Source organism: Sinohyriopsis cumingii, chromosome 11 (genome assembly GCF_028554795.1).
Source record: "Sinohyriopsis cumingii isolate HCF-2022 chromosome 11, ASM2855479v2, whole genome shotgun sequence".
NCBI classification, from domain to species: Eukaryota; Metazoa; Mollusca; class Bivalvia; order Unionida; family Unionidae; genus Sinohyriopsis; species Sinohyriopsis cumingii.
Window position 1 is genome coordinate 96192618 of NC_142971.1, and position 17079 is coordinate 96209696.

The 17079-nt window shown below is 34.4% G+C and overlaps 1 protein-coding gene across 1 annotated transcript in view; it reads right to left on the minus strand.

The window, feature by feature from the left end:
• The window catches only part of LOC149789065 (uncharacterized), a 63282-nt gene extending 58740 nt beyond the window's left edge, over positions 1-4542 (minus strand). The window contains exon 1 of the mRNA XM_089975248.1: positions 4488-4542. The gene's annotated coding sequence lies outside the window, so the exon portion shown is untranslated. The remainder of the gene's footprint in view (positions 1-4487) is intronic.
• Positions 4543-17079: the final 12537 nt, after the last annotated feature.

Sequence of the window (17079 nt, forward strand, 5' to 3'; positions counted from 1 at the left end):
GAGCACACCTCCCTGCTGCTCTGTACCCTACACTGGCTATCCATTCGATCCAGAATCAAACACAAAATGTGTTCTCTGTGCTATGTTTCACTGTCGGACTCTAGTCCAACATACCTATCTGACCTCACCCATGTGTACACACCAGCAAGATACTTATGCTCCTCTTCTGACAATCGTATACTCATTATTCCCACTATGAAAACAAAGTCATGTGGACAGCGTTTTTTTGCATACCAGGGCCCAGCAACGTGGAATGAATTGCCCACTGAACTTAGACACAAAGACACAGTGATCACATTCAAGAGTGCTCTCAAAACTCACTTATTTCGACTGCAAGAACAAACTATAGGACCAAATAATGTTTCCTACCTGAAATATTCTGAGCATGTTTTTTATTTTTTAATGTTTTTCTAATTTCATGGTGTTTGTTTTTGTAATAATATTATTATATGTTTTTTATCTTATAGGTGTTGTCTAATGTTGTAAAGTGCTTAGAGCTTCTAAAGATTAGGCGCTATACAAAGTCCTCATCATTATTATCATTATTCTAGTCTGTTTTGAATATGTTCAACATCAGAACTAGATTTATACAAGGTTGTGCCATTTAAAAACAAGTCTGTATTTGTGGATTCAATATTTAGTGGTAGATCATTTACTTAGATGAAACAGGAAAGGACTTAAACCAGCCTTAAGGGACCCCTGAATGAATAGTGAGTTTGTGAGCTAATATTGCCAATGATTACTTGTTGAGACCTTTGGTTTATGTATGAACTAAACCAGTTTAAAGAAGGAATGTCAAACCTGTAACAGTTCAGCTTTTGTAGCAGAATTTCATAACCAACAACCTGAATATGAATTAAAGGCTTTCTTGAAGTCTAGGAAAATAATCACAGTCATAGAACCATTATTCTTTTCTTGTTGCCAAAGATGTGTAGTTTGGTAAGTTCTGTTTGGCATGAGTGGTACTTTCTGAATCCTGGTTGTGGCTTATGAAATAGAGAACAAGTATTAAATAATTCATAGACTTGCATATATATTTGCTTTTCAAATAATTTTGACAATACTAATATAATGGATATTGGTCTGTGATTCCCAGGATTCTCCTTTTCTCCTTTCTTAAAGATATGTGTAACCTTTGCACATTTCAAGGTACATGTATCTGGTAAATTACCATTCATTATAGTTTAGTTATGATATGCAGTAATAACTGTTATTACTGGTGTAGCAATTTTAAGAATTCATGGACCTATACCATCCAAATCAGAGGATTTATTAATTCTCAGAGTTTTCATATAACCCAGAATATTGACTGATCGAGTATGCTGTAACATTAATCTAATCTCATTCAGTTTAGAAAGGATGTGGTTGATATTTATGTTGACTACTTGCAGACCCCTTTTGAGGAGGCCAAACACAGAACAGTTTGATCAAAGAACTGATTTTCACACAAGGCACTATTGTCTTTAGACTTGAAAGAATTTTTTTCATCACCTTGATTATTTATATAAGCACATGAAGATAACATGCAAGAACCATCTGCTGTACCAAGATGGCAAGTAGTAGAGTTGGATACATCCGAATGGCAGGCTCAATATGTGACTGATTTGCATATGTACAAGAAGCCAATGACATATTTGAGACTTGAGGAGCCTTGGAGGAAGAAGTAACTTTAACAATATCACATAGTTTTTACATGTTAATAAGTTGCACTTTATACACAAATCAGATAGTGTTTCATCTGAATATGCAAGTTTGGATACCTGTAATGCTATGATCTGTGTTTACTTCTGAGTGTGAATTTTTGGACAATTAAAATAGTGGACTGGTGTTGTACATTTATACTTAGTTTTACTGCATTCTGTGCCTATTTCTAATAAAACATTAAACTTGTTAATAATTATTTTGTTAGTGAGATTGTAAAAAGCAACATTCCAACATAAAGTATTGTTACGAGTACATGCTTTTAAAATAAGTAACAGAAAAGAGTGAAAGACAACAAGCTTGGTAAAATTTAACAAATATAATTTATTTTCCTCTGTCTGCATGGGTTCAAGTCTCGGATTCGGCCAATGTGGGTATATGAGAAAGCTTGCCAGTAGCTTCTCATGGGTCAGAGGTTCTTTCCAGGGTTTTCCTGGGTTCTTCCTCCACCATTAACATTGGCCGCCATGTATAGCCTATTGTGTGCTGAAAAATTGCATTAAACCCTACAACAACATTTTCCTCGAGTACAAAGTGAAAATGAGAAAAAAGAACCTGCAGTATTGTGAATCAAGTCCCAAAATAATCCAAGAATTACAAACACGTTTTTTAATAATTTAAAGTCCTGAATAAAACTCAGTACAAGTCCCTAAGAAATCAAGAAACTGAAGGCAATGACATGTCTGTTAAAGATTACAGAGTGTTGATATGTCAACAGTCTTTTATTGAATCGCAGTAATATAATTCCAGGTTTTAATTCAGTATAAATTCCAGTGAATTTCTTTATCCAAGAATTTTATCAGAGCACTTTTGTATTTCCAGAGAAAATAATACTCTGAATTCAATAATTTGAACAAAAAAGATTCCAGCCCAAAATTACTGGTCACAACATATAATATACAGCTTGAAAGTACTAAATGTAAAAGCATGAATGAACAAGTCCTTACAATTGCAAGATCATATAGTTCTCTATTTGACCTCAGGTCACAACTGGCATTTTTGTTTTTAAACCATTACCTAATGGACAAAAAATTTCTATCATGTTTTTTGACAGACTTTACTTACCCTAATGTCTTTTCTCTAATAAATTCAAATTCTCACAAAAGAAATTGACCTCTTTTCAAGTTTCGTTGGCCTACATTTCATTTCGCTGGAAAGCAATGAAAGCCGAGAATGCCCAAATCGTGTAAAGTTTAAATATTATTCTTTAATGAAACAAATACAAATATATTATGACTATTGAAACTGTAAGCAACATTTCATTTTGTTCAATAAACATATCCCTCACATGAACCTACTTAATCATACTTCAGCATACCTCGACTACTGTCACATTGCAAGAAATTCATGTGTATGTCAATAGAACACGAAAATGTGTCCATTTGTTAGTGTCATATTTTCATTCTGCCCGGATAAAGACTGCACAGTATATTAATTACACATAAATCAGTGGAAGAGTTTCAAGATAGATGGACAAGTATGTGAGATATATTCCTGAAACTTTGACTACTCATTCCAATGTCAACCAACATTAGAACATGCTATACAAGGCCGTTATTTGGATAGTAAAACATATCACTAAAACAAGAACATGTGCTATGTCTTACATTGTAGGACTAGTCCTACAACATAAGACACATCACCCAATATTTTTGTTCTGGGGGATGATGGGTTTTACTGCCTAAATAACAGCGCTGTGTAGCATGTTTTGATGTTGACTAACAATGTAACGAAAGTCAAATTTTCAGAAATATCACACACAACTGGCAACCAATAACGATGTTTTCCTACAAAGTAATGTTTTTATGAAACTTTACATAACCTGATGTCTTTTCTCTAATAAATTCAAATTCTTACAAAAGAAATTGACCCGTTTTCAAGTTTTGTTGGCCTACATTTCAGTGGGCTGGAAAGCGATGAAAGCATGAGAATGCCGAAATCAGGTTAAGTTGAAATATTATTCTTTAATGAAATGAATAAAAATATATTATCCCTATTGAAACAGTAAGCAATGTTTCGTTTCATTGAAGAAAAATATCCCCCACATAAATCTACTTCGGTATACCTCAACTACCATCACATTGCAACAAATTCAAATGTATGTCAACGGAACATTAAAATGCGTCCATTTTGCTAGTGTCATATTTTCATTCCGTCAGGATAAAGACAGGCTAGTAAGTATATTAATTACACATAAATCAGTGGAAGAGTGACGATAATTGGCCAAGTGTGTGAGATATTCATGAAACTTTGACTACTCATTGCAATGTCAACATCGGAACAGGCTATACAAGGCCGTTATTTGGATAGTAAGACATAGCAATAAAATAAAACCAACATGTGATATGTCTTACATTGTAGGACTACCACAACATAAGTATCTGGGTCGATGTCTTACATTATATTTGTAGGACTATAGTGATGGATATCATGAAATGTTAATGCCCAACATATCCAAGGAAACCGTAATAAAAGTCCACAGGCGGGAAAGATCCACCATTAACGACGACATCATACAATAACTTTGACATAATATATATTTCACTATATCGTGTTGGAAAGAAAACTGCGATTTCATTAGGCAAAAGCCAGAGGGCCGTCATTGTCAAGTGTCAAATTGTTTACGTCTCACTGACTCTCAGAACTCGATGAATATGTCTTGTAAGATAATAATAATGGTTGGAAAAAATTATATAATGGCAAACTACTAATGCTATGAATATATAAGAATAATTATATGTCCATTTTTTAAAAACATTTTAACAGTTTGTTAACATGTATCTTACCTGTATAGCTTATGACCCATTTACAGGCGGGACATGAGTAGCGCCCCCTATATTGATGAAAGTAATGTGCACTCCGCGTTGATCCAGATCCCCAAATAGGCAAGCCAAAGAAGAGAGGGAAGTTCGGTAAATAGGATGATTGATAGACAGCCAATATAGACCAACAAGATCTCCAACAATGTCAGAAAAAAGCGAATATGTGTTTGTTCATCTAAAGGAAAATGCACATGTACTTCTTTATTTATTTATTTATTTATTTATTTCCCGTCGCTCTGCTCCTTCTTCTTTGTTTGCTCCGATTTCGTGCGCAATTAAATACCACAGTAAATTAAAATTCATATACCTATTTATTATATGATCTTTTTCTTTTTTCACCGTTAACTTTACATTATTATCCGAATCGTTCAGTATTTTTCGATACTACATGGCTTCATACCGAATGAGTGCCTACAAATTAGTATAGTGCATTGGGAACAGCAGCAGAGAGGGCTGACAGAGCAAGCAAAAAGGGGGTACAAATGCCGAAATAAGCCTTCCTAAAAAAGAAGATTAAATGACGTAAAGGACCTTACAAAATCAAAATATTCTAACTACACTGAGGATTCTTTCCAAGAGGTTAGTTCATTTTCTTCTATTTTTTTCTTTCTCGAACTGAAAACCTATCAAGATAGGCGCGAATATATTGAACCAACTTAAGGTCGCGCACTCTCTGCTGCTGTAATTAAATCATTATTTGTTATAATAAATAATGGTTCATCCAGAATCTCACACAGCTAGGTTAGCACGAGAACGACTAGAAACAATCAAAAAATTTCTTCCTGTTAGAGACTCATTCAGAAAAAACCTACAGGCGCGGCAAGAAGCTCAAGTTGAATACGCAGAAGGCAAAGAACAGTTATATAAACCCGTCATAACAGCTACTGAAAAAGTCGTAACGGCTATTAAGGAGGATCTTCTTCCAGTATCAAAACAAACCGCTGAGCAAACTGAAAATAATAGCAGCGAGAACCAAGAAAACAAAAATGATTTTATGAGATCTTCCAACTGAAATAGCTGCAACCTAGTACGATCAGATCGAAATCATTTAATTGATTGCCAGCAAATAATTTGCTTTTATTTGCTAATCAGAACAAACCGGATGGAACACCTGACTGGCAAGTTGTTGGGGATACCCACTGGTAATTATGAGATTGAACAAATCAATGATGATTTTCAGCGCAGAATAAAACCAATAACTGGAAGAGAATCAAACATATCAATTAACGTTCATGAGCCGACCTTATCTGCCACGATTAAAATAAATTCTCCTGATTACATCGTTGATATTTATCAATCTTGAATAAAATCCGTACTAGGTTGGCCCAATGTTCCACCTGTGCATGAAGGACCACCAGAAGAGAAGTTAGATGAATTTCTCACGGACGAAAAGAGATTCATGGTAACTCCAAAATATCGAAGCAAATACCCATGGGTTAAATCAGACATATATATTATAATTGACGAAATAAAATATCACTCGATACCTTTTCGAATGATCGATCATGATCCAAAAACCTCTGCTGATATCGTCTATGAAAAAGATTTTATAAACCTTTCTGATAATACCAAAACCGAGTACATAAACATGTATTAAATATTCCTACAATCGTTCAAAATATATATTATAGAATATCCTAATGATGATCTAAAGGAACAATATATTGATTCGATAAAACATCTGAATCAGGTTGTATCGGACCATGAATTCGCTAATCGGACCATCACCGAGGCGATACATGGTAGTACGTATAATAGAGGAACAGCAAAATCTTTCAGACAAATTTACCTCGATCTTTATGGAATAACCGAGACGGATTTATTGATCTCTACAATGCCTGGATTTGCTATTGACGGGCTAAAAAAGTCGTTCAACAATTTCGTCAATGAGAATTTTTCTAAAATTGTTGAGGTATGGAGAAAGATAGCTCCACCTCCGGTTATTCTCAAACATGACACTGATCCATAGGCAGGCGGGCGTCATATCTCACCAGGAATCGTCAATATTACATCAACGATCGCAGTCAATCTTGTTTGTGATGTAATCGATGGCATCTATGAAATAGATCTTGGAAAGTCAAATCATGCTCAACAAGGATACATTTTATATACATTCACTCCGCAAGTACCTCCTGGGGATTTGATCGTGCATGAACCAATCAATCCTATTTATCTACGGTGTCTACGGTATCTACGGTGTCATACTAATCTATTATCGCGAATAAATTTCTGACTCACTGATCATTTGGGACATTTAACTGACCTGCGTGAAGCAGAATTAATTATAAATCTGTATGTAAGATGGTAGATCTTTGATCTTCGATCTAAGATTTCTAACTTTGTTAGGATCGTGGATTTTTGATCTTTAATGATTAGTGTGAACATCAGAAATGCAATATTCGAATAATAATACAATATATCTGATGATAATAAAATAATTATGATAACAAATAATTCGGAATAATAAAAAAATATTTATGATGATGATAAATCAGAATAAAAATAAAATATTTCTTATGATAATATTTCTGATAATAAATATTTCAGAATAGTAATAAAATATTTCTGACGATAATAAATTATTTCTGATAATAAATAATTCATAATAATAATAAAATATTTCTGCTGATAATATTTCTTTTGATGATAATATTTCTGATGACAATATTTCAGAATAATAATATTTCCGATGATAAAATGTTTCTGAGGATAATATTTCTGATGCAAATAACTCAGAATAATAATAAAATATTTCTGATAATAAATAATTCAGAATAATAATAAAATATTTCTTATGATAAATATTTCATAATAATAATAACATATTTCTGATAATAAATATTTCAGAATAATAATAAAATATTTCTTATGATGATACACTATTTCTGATAATAAATAATAATAAAATATTTCTGATAAATATTTTAGAATAATAATAAAATATTTTTTATCATAATATTTCTAATGATAATAAAATATTTCTGATGATAATATTTCTGATGATGATAAAATATTTCTGATATTAAATAATTCAGAATAATAATAAAATATTTCTTATGATAAATAATTCAGAATAATAAAATATTTCTTATGATAATATTTCTGATCATGATAAAATAATTCAGAATAATAATAAAATATGTCTGCTAATAAATAATTCAGAATAATAATAAAATATATCTGATGATGATAAAATATTTCTGATGATAGATAATTCAGAATAATAAAATATTTCTACATTTTAATAGCAGAAATAATATCATTTATGTTTTGGTAGGTCATATACTAAATATATATTTAAAATAAAAAATATTTTACACAACAAACACCCATATGAACACCTAGCTTGCCACCGCATTCAGATTGCACGAAATATTTACACAACACAAAATCCATGTGAATCCCTAGCTTGCCACCGCATTCTAGAAAGTTCAGAGGGCACACGGAACACAACCCCCATGTGAGCCTCTAACCTGTCAAACAACGGTCTAGCAGGCTCAAGAGGGCGTGTTTAGTGAATGACGACACAGTACACTTTGCTTGTGTGAACTTCTAGGGTGCCACCTCATTCTAGAAAGTTCAGAAGGGTACAATAAGGACAGTACACATATAAATCTTAATTCTAAGGACGACACAGTACATACAACTTAATTAACAGTTGTCAGTCATGGGACTCTATCGCCAGACCTCGAGTATCACAGTTCTATGCTTTATAAATGAGCTACGGAAGCATCTGATATATATATGTTTTAGGAATCATTATAAAGTTAACCGTGTATTTACCACTTTTCATCACACACTGTTTTCACAGGACAGTTGTCTCGCTCCAAACTTCGTGATATAACCTTTCAGACCCTTTATTAACAGAAAAACCATAGTGATATATGTCACTGAAGAAATCAGTATAAATATATATTTTCCTTATTTTTCCCAGTTGGATCGCAAGATACATCATGAATTTAGTGGCACCCTGGTTTTTCCAAATAGTGTTGTATGCTATGAGTTTCCCTGTCCACCCACCAATGTGCTATAAGTATTTGTGTCATGGAAAATAATACATAAGAAGAAGAATTTAGCAGGGTTACTCTTTTGTTTTGTTCGTGAAATATTATTGGTTTGTTTATCCCATTAAAGTTTGGAGAATTTGTACTATCTTCTCTTTGCCCAGGTTGGCAATCAGCCTGATTTCCATTTCTCACTTGAACTCAAGAGAGTACTAACCTCCTCGAGAGTTATTTCAACCCTGAGGTAGTTTTCTTCCCCTTATTATATTTGTTTGATTATTATATTTGTGACTGCCAGAGTCAGGAAAAGTCCAGTGTGTGTTGTTCTTGGTGTGTATGTTGTATATTGTCCCCATTTGTATGTGTGGACGGCATTATCTAGATCAAATTCTTTTCAGTTTTATTTCTTATTTAAAGCTTATCGTTTTTGAAAAGAGGCTTTGTCTTTAGATCCAAATGATAAAAATAATAAAGTGTCTATACTGCATTGATTTTCTGTTTGTGAGTGCGTGTTGCTTGTTTCTATTTTATGTCTTGGCATAAATTATTTGTTTATTATGAGTCTTATAGGTTTAGTATATTGTGTGCCATAGCACTTGTTATGTGGTCTCATTTTAGTTTTCGTTGTGTCTTTTTTATTTATTTTCTATTTCATATTTCCATTTGGAATGGGTATTTGTTTTATATTTCCATTTGGAATGAGTATTTATTATTTACTTTGTATGTTGGTTGTATGGGTAGGTACCTTGGCACCTCATGTACAAGAAAGGGATTGAAATTCTGGAACACATCCCCTTTTGCAGTTAGATTTTTTTGAAGCATCTTAACACTTCTTTTCCGAAAAGGGATTTTGTTAGATTGAATAATTGAGTTGTAACATTATCAAGAGAATAATGCAGTTACTGATTGTTGGACATTGTTTGATTGCTCGTCTTGGGAGGATGCAACGGTTGCACCTATTATGAGTACCAGAGGATATAGTCGTGTAGTTCGAGGGACGGTCTGGAGCGACGGTAAATATTTTTTTGCAGAATTTCCCTGTTTTCGGAGCTGTTCCAGATGTCGTGTTTTTGAAAATTAGGGAATACGACATTGTATTTGTGACTCCATACCAAATTGTGAATCATATTATTATGCTTTGTGATTTGTTTCTACGTGATGGGGTTCAGTGTGTTTGTGTCGGATCTATGTTACCCCGTTTGCGTCCTCGTGGGCTGAGTGTAAGCCAGTATTCCCAGATGACGCGTTGGGTCAGCCGGGAGTTAGCCAGAGTTTTTGAGGCATCAGATTGTGTGGCTTTCTGCCGTATTCAATGATTTCGGCGCCTATATCTTGGTGAATTGGTGTGCATTTGGCCCAGCAGGGAAGTCGTTGGTTGTTTACCAGAATAGTATCATCAGTTCGTCAGAGGGTTGCCTTGGTGGAGATAAGTTTCTAATTTTGTTGTACGTGTTATTATGCCAAATTTGTGAAATTAAAATAAATATTCCAAATTGACGAAAAGGAGTATTACCTCAATTGTCTATTAGTTTTGTATTGTACAGTACCTTGGTGCATGTACATTTTAATAGAATGTGTTTTGTGTTGTAGTGTTTTATCTTATTCTGTGTTGTTATTAGATACGGGGGGGGGGGGTCTGGGTTTTTCTCTTTTGAGCGCCTAAAAAGGCATCAAACCCAGTCCTTCTTGTATTTTTATTATTTTTCCTTATTTGTATTAGTTCCATAACCGTGGTTTTCTGCGAGAGGGCGGTCAAATTATATATTTTGTTATAAATATAAGACAATCTCCATGTAGGTGGGGTTTCGTTTGGAATGTGTTGAGCTGAGTTTTTGTTTGAATATTGATTGTGATGGAGAAATGGTCACTTCCTATGGTATCTTCTTGATCCACCCACCAATTTGTGATTTGAACCAATTTTGGGGTAGTTATCGTTAGGTATATGGCTGAGAGAGAGAGAGAGAGAGAGAGAGGGAGCCATCCTCAGGGTTTAATCTAGTGTTCGACCCGTCATTTAAGATGACCAGATTGTTCTCAGTTAACCATTTTTCAACCATTTTCCCTCTTTGATCTTTCTTTTTACCTCCCCATAAGTCGCCACAGATAATTAGGTTGTTGTTGTTGTTATTAGTGATTGCTCTGAGTGTGATTAGGTTTGTAGGGCAGAAGGTACCCCCTGGGTCGTATGCATTTACTTTTACTATTAAGACATATACTCATTTAAATTGAAATATATTTGTATATAGAATGATTCAAACAAATAATAAATGCAGTTAGTTAATGATAGGTTCTGCAACTCCTTGTAACAAAGCCTTTGTAAACGAATTCTGCGGACTTCATTTACAAAGGGTACGAAGAGGGAGTTATGGATCAAAACCGTGTTTGCGATGTGGTGTTGAGGTTAGAGTAGAAACGCAGTTGTGTGTGCAAAGTGGTGGTAAAAAATACAGAGAGCTGAAGCGATATTATGAAGAACAAAAAATAACAACATTGACAGCGTCAAGGATGATAAAATCAATGATGATAAAGTTATAAGACATGTAAAATATTATCTAGCTAGATTTAGACAAATTATTATTTAGCTAAATAATATTATTATATATAAATGGAGCAAAACGAGTTTGTGCGACAATCAATCATAACGAATTACAAAGCATCGCGTAATGGCGTAATTAGAAGTTGTCGAATAAAAAGCTAGTCGGTGATATTACTAATACTGGCTATCTCATGATTAATACTAAGGGAAATAAGCAATATCTTTCTCATAAATTGATTTACGAGTGTCATCATGGATTAATCGAAGACGGTCTTGTGATCGATAATCATTTACATAATTTACGTACTATCACACAAAGCCAGAAAAGCCGACTTGTAAATACTGGCAAACATTCAAAAATTGCAAGACTTGTTAAATTCGGCAATATGAAGACTGGTGAAGAAATGATATTTGAAGCAATGAATTCTGTTGGAAACTATTTTGATATTTCAATGCGTTCGTTAAATATGTTTTGCAGATAATATTACCAGATCGGCTTTTTCCCAAAAATATAAACAGTTTTCATTATTGTTGAAGGAAGATATCTCCGGTAGTTGCTACTAATATTATAACTACTGTTTATTTAATTTTGAATATATATTCTACATCGCTAAATCCGAAGTTCAGCATTTTTAAAGAGATATAACTCTGTCAAGGATAGTTGCGCGATTCGAGTTATTCGCTTATAAATAAATTATATTTTTTGGGTTGTTTTTCTCCCATTGCGTTAGCTCTGTACCGTCAAAACTAAAGTAGATACAATTATGTTTTGCCGTCAGAATTAAGTTAATGTGCATTGATATAATTAAATCATGCAAAATTGTATGTTGGTTCCTTGACGTTTGGTAGGAAAGGAGGATTGAAAATCATTACACTACTCTCGCAACTCAGGGCAGGACAATATGCACTGGTTGTATGGATGGTAATATGCAGAGAGGTATTAGATGTTTGTAAGAAAAGGGTCAATATTGAAAAATTTTAGGTGTTTATAATTAGGGAACACTAGTTTCCTATTTGGTTTTCTTGCATTACTATCTTTTTTCACTTTTTCACTTTTTCTTGGTTATCAATGCTTTATTTTGTATTACACATTTTCGCCTTTTTGTATTTCATAGTTTCGTTTTTTTATATAATTGTTTGTAGTTTAAATTCTTACAGCTTGTGAGGATTAGATTTTGATGCAGAAAACTTGTTTGCTTTTGGAAAGTGTTTTGCATTTTCATACATTTACGTTAATTGCAGTAGTGTGATACCTGCTCACTCAAAGTCCTTTTCAACTTGGAGTGAGCTGTATTCAAGCTTAAACAATCACAACAATGGCCCAGATAGAGATATATTCAAGACTTAGGCATTATTTTGAAACCGGAACAGAGGGATCGGAGTGGCAACAACGGGTTGTAGCCTACCACCCCGGGGGATGTCAAACTATTGACTTTGGGAGGGTAGAAGTCATACCAAGGCAAGCGGAAATTGTAACGGCCTTAAGAGCGAGGAGGATCAACATAAATACATTGACGGTTTATAAAGTGGGGGGATAGGAAAGTTTGTGCTATATCACAAGAATAAAGATATTCCATTGTTAAATGAAAACAATATAGAAATAAAAGGGATAACAGCAAATGTCCACAAAACAGAACCAATCGTGAGGGAGATAGGACCGAAAATGGTGGAAGTTTTTTTTCTTCTCTGGACTCCCACTCGAAGTTAACACGAGCGAGATAGCGGAGAAAATACAATATAAATTTAAGGTCATGGTGGTATCAGGGAAGATGGCCACCGTATCTGGCTTCAAGGAAATTAAAACTGGAGGGAGGATCCTATCAGTATTCAAGCACGAGGCCAACAAAATACCGGCCTACTTTTACGTCATGCGTTTCCCGATACGCAGTTGGTATAAGGGATGTGAACAAGAGAGGACCTGCCCCAGATGTCGTCAAGTAGGGCATGCCCTGAGAGACTGTAAGGGGCAAATACCCAATAATGGAGCTAAGAGGCAGACATATGCTGACAAAGCGGCACATCATCATGGAGAACGCAGACATGGACAGGATACAGCAAGACAAAGCAAAAGTCCTGTCTGAAGTAAGGGCCCAGGAAGGAAACATACAAACACAAGACGAATCAATAACAGAACGAAGAGAACGAAGAGAACAACAGCCTCGAAGGGAGGGAATAGCGGATGGAGACATAGAACACAAACAACGGAGAGAAGATGTAGATGAAATCACTAACTCGCAAGAAAAGGAAAAGTGGGAGAACTACCTTACCCCTATCAAGAAAATAAAGAAGTGATACGCAAACGGGGATTAACTTGAGAAACAGATTCCAAATACTAGCAGAAGAGGAAAGTGGCACAGAGGGAGAAATACAAGAAGAGACGGCCTCGTTGGATTGAAACCATTGACATTAACCTCTACAGCACCGCTATGAAAAAGAAAACACGAGAAATCACTGTCAGCGTCGACATCACCCATAAGTGACACCATGCCGGCAGATGAAATACAAGTAGCCGTGGGGAACAAAAAGAAACTTATAAAGGAAGGGAAACCATAATTCAGACATCACAGACAAGTCAGACAGCGAGGAAGAAAGAGAAGAAACCATAGAGAAAGTTGTTGTTGTTGTATGGTTTAACGCCATTTTTCGCTTTAGACCACTCGGCCACTCGGGGCCCCCCCCCCCCCATAGAGAAAGCAAATGGAGAACACATAGAAAGAGAAATAGAAAACGATACGGAAAATGAAATGGACGTAAGCAATGGAACAGACATGGAATCGACAAATATATGCTAGAACATTGTACTAACAAAACCTGAGAGAGAAGGTTGATCAAACACCAAAGAGGTGACCGATGGGGACCCTGTGCCCCCAGACACTAAAATTTCAACTTAATATATCTCACATTTAAACAAACGTAAATTTATAATAATATTATTACAAACGCTTGGTATCAATATTTAAACTGAGGAAAAGAACAGAGCGGCCATCTGAGGGAAACAGAAATGAAGGAAAAAAAAACTTCCGACTAGCATCAATAAATACAAATGGACTAGATAAGGGAAAAATAAACAAATTAATAGATTTAAATGAATATGATGTAGTATTGGTCCAGGAAACACACAACAATTTTTTTAATCAATACAAGACAAAATTAGAAGAAGAGTTAGATGCAATAGAGATTACTAATAATTGTAGAAGTGATGACATAAGGAGCGGGTTGGTTAGCAACTATAATAAAAACTAGGAGGGGTTTAAAGTGGGAAAGGGTGGATAAGGATGAAAATGTCAAGGGTAGGATGATTCACATAAAGCTGGAAAAAATTCATATTATTAACGTCTATTTTCCAGCAACTAGATATAAAAAGCATGAATTTATTGCACAGCTCCGGTGGCCTAGTGGTTAGAGCGTCCGTCTCGGATGCGACAGGTCGTGGGTTCGATCCCCGGCCGAGTCATACCAAAGACTTACAAAAATGGTACTAACAGCTACCTCGCTTGGCGCTCAGCATTAAGAGGTTAGTGTTAGAACTGGTCGGCCTGGTGTCAGGATAATGTGACTGGGTGGGACATCATGCTACATGTCTGCGGCATGATGCCCCAGTGCTAGACATCACTATAAACTGTCACACTGCAGACATCGTAGCGATGTGACTGAAAAATTGTTAAAGCTACGTTAAAAATCTAAATCACACTCACACACATGAATTTATTCAAAATGTACACAAATATTTAAATGATCACATAACGGAACCATGTATTATAGGGGGTGATTGTAACTGGGTGGGGGACGATATTGACAGCATTGGAGGCTTAACAATAAATGATCTAACTGCAAAACGTATAATGGAAGAACCTATACAGAAACATAAATGATATATACACAGAAACAAAGTTACTTAGGACCGAATATACATATAAGTATAAAAATGAAAAAGCCAGTAGATCAGACAAGTTCTTTGTAACATGTTGTCAGGATAATCTATATCAAAATGCAAAAATACATGATTTTAAAATTTCTGATCATAAATTAATAAGTCTCGATTTTAAAATACAAAGTAAAACAACATGGGGGGAGGGAGTATGGAAACTAAACAACAAAGTCTTAGAAGTAGATGATTTTAAAGAAGGAATACAAAATGAATTAGAAAACTTTAAAAAATTTGGAAACAGAGATATAATTACGGATTGGGATATTTAAAAAAATAAAATTAACAATTTAGCAGTGTATCATTCTATAAAAAGGAAAAAGCTACAAGAAATGGAAAAACAAGAAATTAAAATTCTTTTTAAAGGTAAATTACCAGAGGAACAGATAAAGCAATTACAAGACCAACTGAAAAAAAATCACTGATGAGGAAAATAGAGGGTTTGAATCTAGAGCGCGAAGATACAACTCCATATACAAAAAAACAAATGGCCTATATAAAAGAGAGGAATTAAGGAGAGGGGAAGCAACTAGAGAAAATAAATGAAAATGGGAGGGAAATAACAGGGAAAAACGAAATACTAGGGAAAATTATGGATTTTTATACCAACTTGTATACTTCACAAAATATTTATCAACTGACTATAGATGTATGTCTAAAAGATAGTATATGTGATAAGATATCGTCAGAACACAGTGACCTATGTGATGATTTCATAACAGAAAATGAAATAAAATTTACGATCAGTCAGCTAGCGAAAGAGAAATCCCCAGGAAGAGATGGATTCACGGCGGAATTCTATAAAAAATTCCAAAGTGAGTTAGCGCCGATTCTGGAAAATTTATATAATAACATTCTTTTAAAAAAAGACATGATGACGGAAACAACGAGAGAAGGGTTAATAACAATTATATACAAAGGGAAAGGGGATAGGGAATACCTAAAAAAAATGGAGGCCCATCTCCCTCCTAAATATAGATTACAAGATTTTAAGCAAAATTTTAGCAAATAGAGTTAAATCATGTCTAAATGAAATCATAAATGTAAACCAGTCACGTGGGGGAAGGGGCGAAATGTGCAAAATAATATCGTAAATATAAAACGATAATTGATTATCTAAACGAAAGAGGTCAACAAGGTGCTATGGCACTTTTTGACCAAGTGAAAGCTTTCGACAGATTAGAAAATAACTATACCCAAAAGGTATTAAATAAATTTGGATTTAGAATTAACTTCCAAAACTGGACTAAAGTTCTGTACAATAAAATAACAGCTAGAGTACAGGTAAACGGCGCTGTCACGGACAAATTTGATATTCAAAGATCGGTGCGGCAAGGCTGCCCACTGTCTATGCTATTATACGTAATAGCAATTGAAATACTAAGTATAAAAATACGAAATAACAAAAATATCGAAGGTATAAAAATCCCCAATCTGAAAGAGGATTTCAAAATGCTCCAACATGCCGATGACTGTATTAACTTCGCAAGAGACCAAAATACCTTTAAACACCTGCAAAAGGAATACGAATCATTTGGAAAATCATCAGGGTCGCACATAAATCATGATAAAACAGAAATGCTAAAAATAGGGAACCGGAGGGGAAACTACCCCATTTTGCCACCAAACTTGATCAAGGTAACTGTTAAAGCTTTAGGAATCTTCTTTGGGAAAAACGAAGAAAGAGAAAACTACAAAAATATATACCAAAGAAAATCAAAGAGAATATCGAAATCTGGACACTAACGCCATTATGCATAATGGAGCGTGCACAAGTAGCAAAAACATACATGTACTCTAACATGAACTATATAATAAACTCCGTAGATTTAGAAAATAAAAATTTAGATAAGATAGATAAGGAAATTTATAAACTATATATGGAACTGCAAGACACAATACGTCCAAAAATCAACATTATATAGAGCTAGAACAAAAGGAGACTTAGCCTTACCATGCCCCATTTAAAAAAAATATACAAATATTATAAACACAGTTAAAAGACTACCGACAATACCTAAAAGTCCATGGGAAGCCCTATACGTATATTGGTACGGCTTAACCTGAAGGAACAGGCAAGATATTTATAAA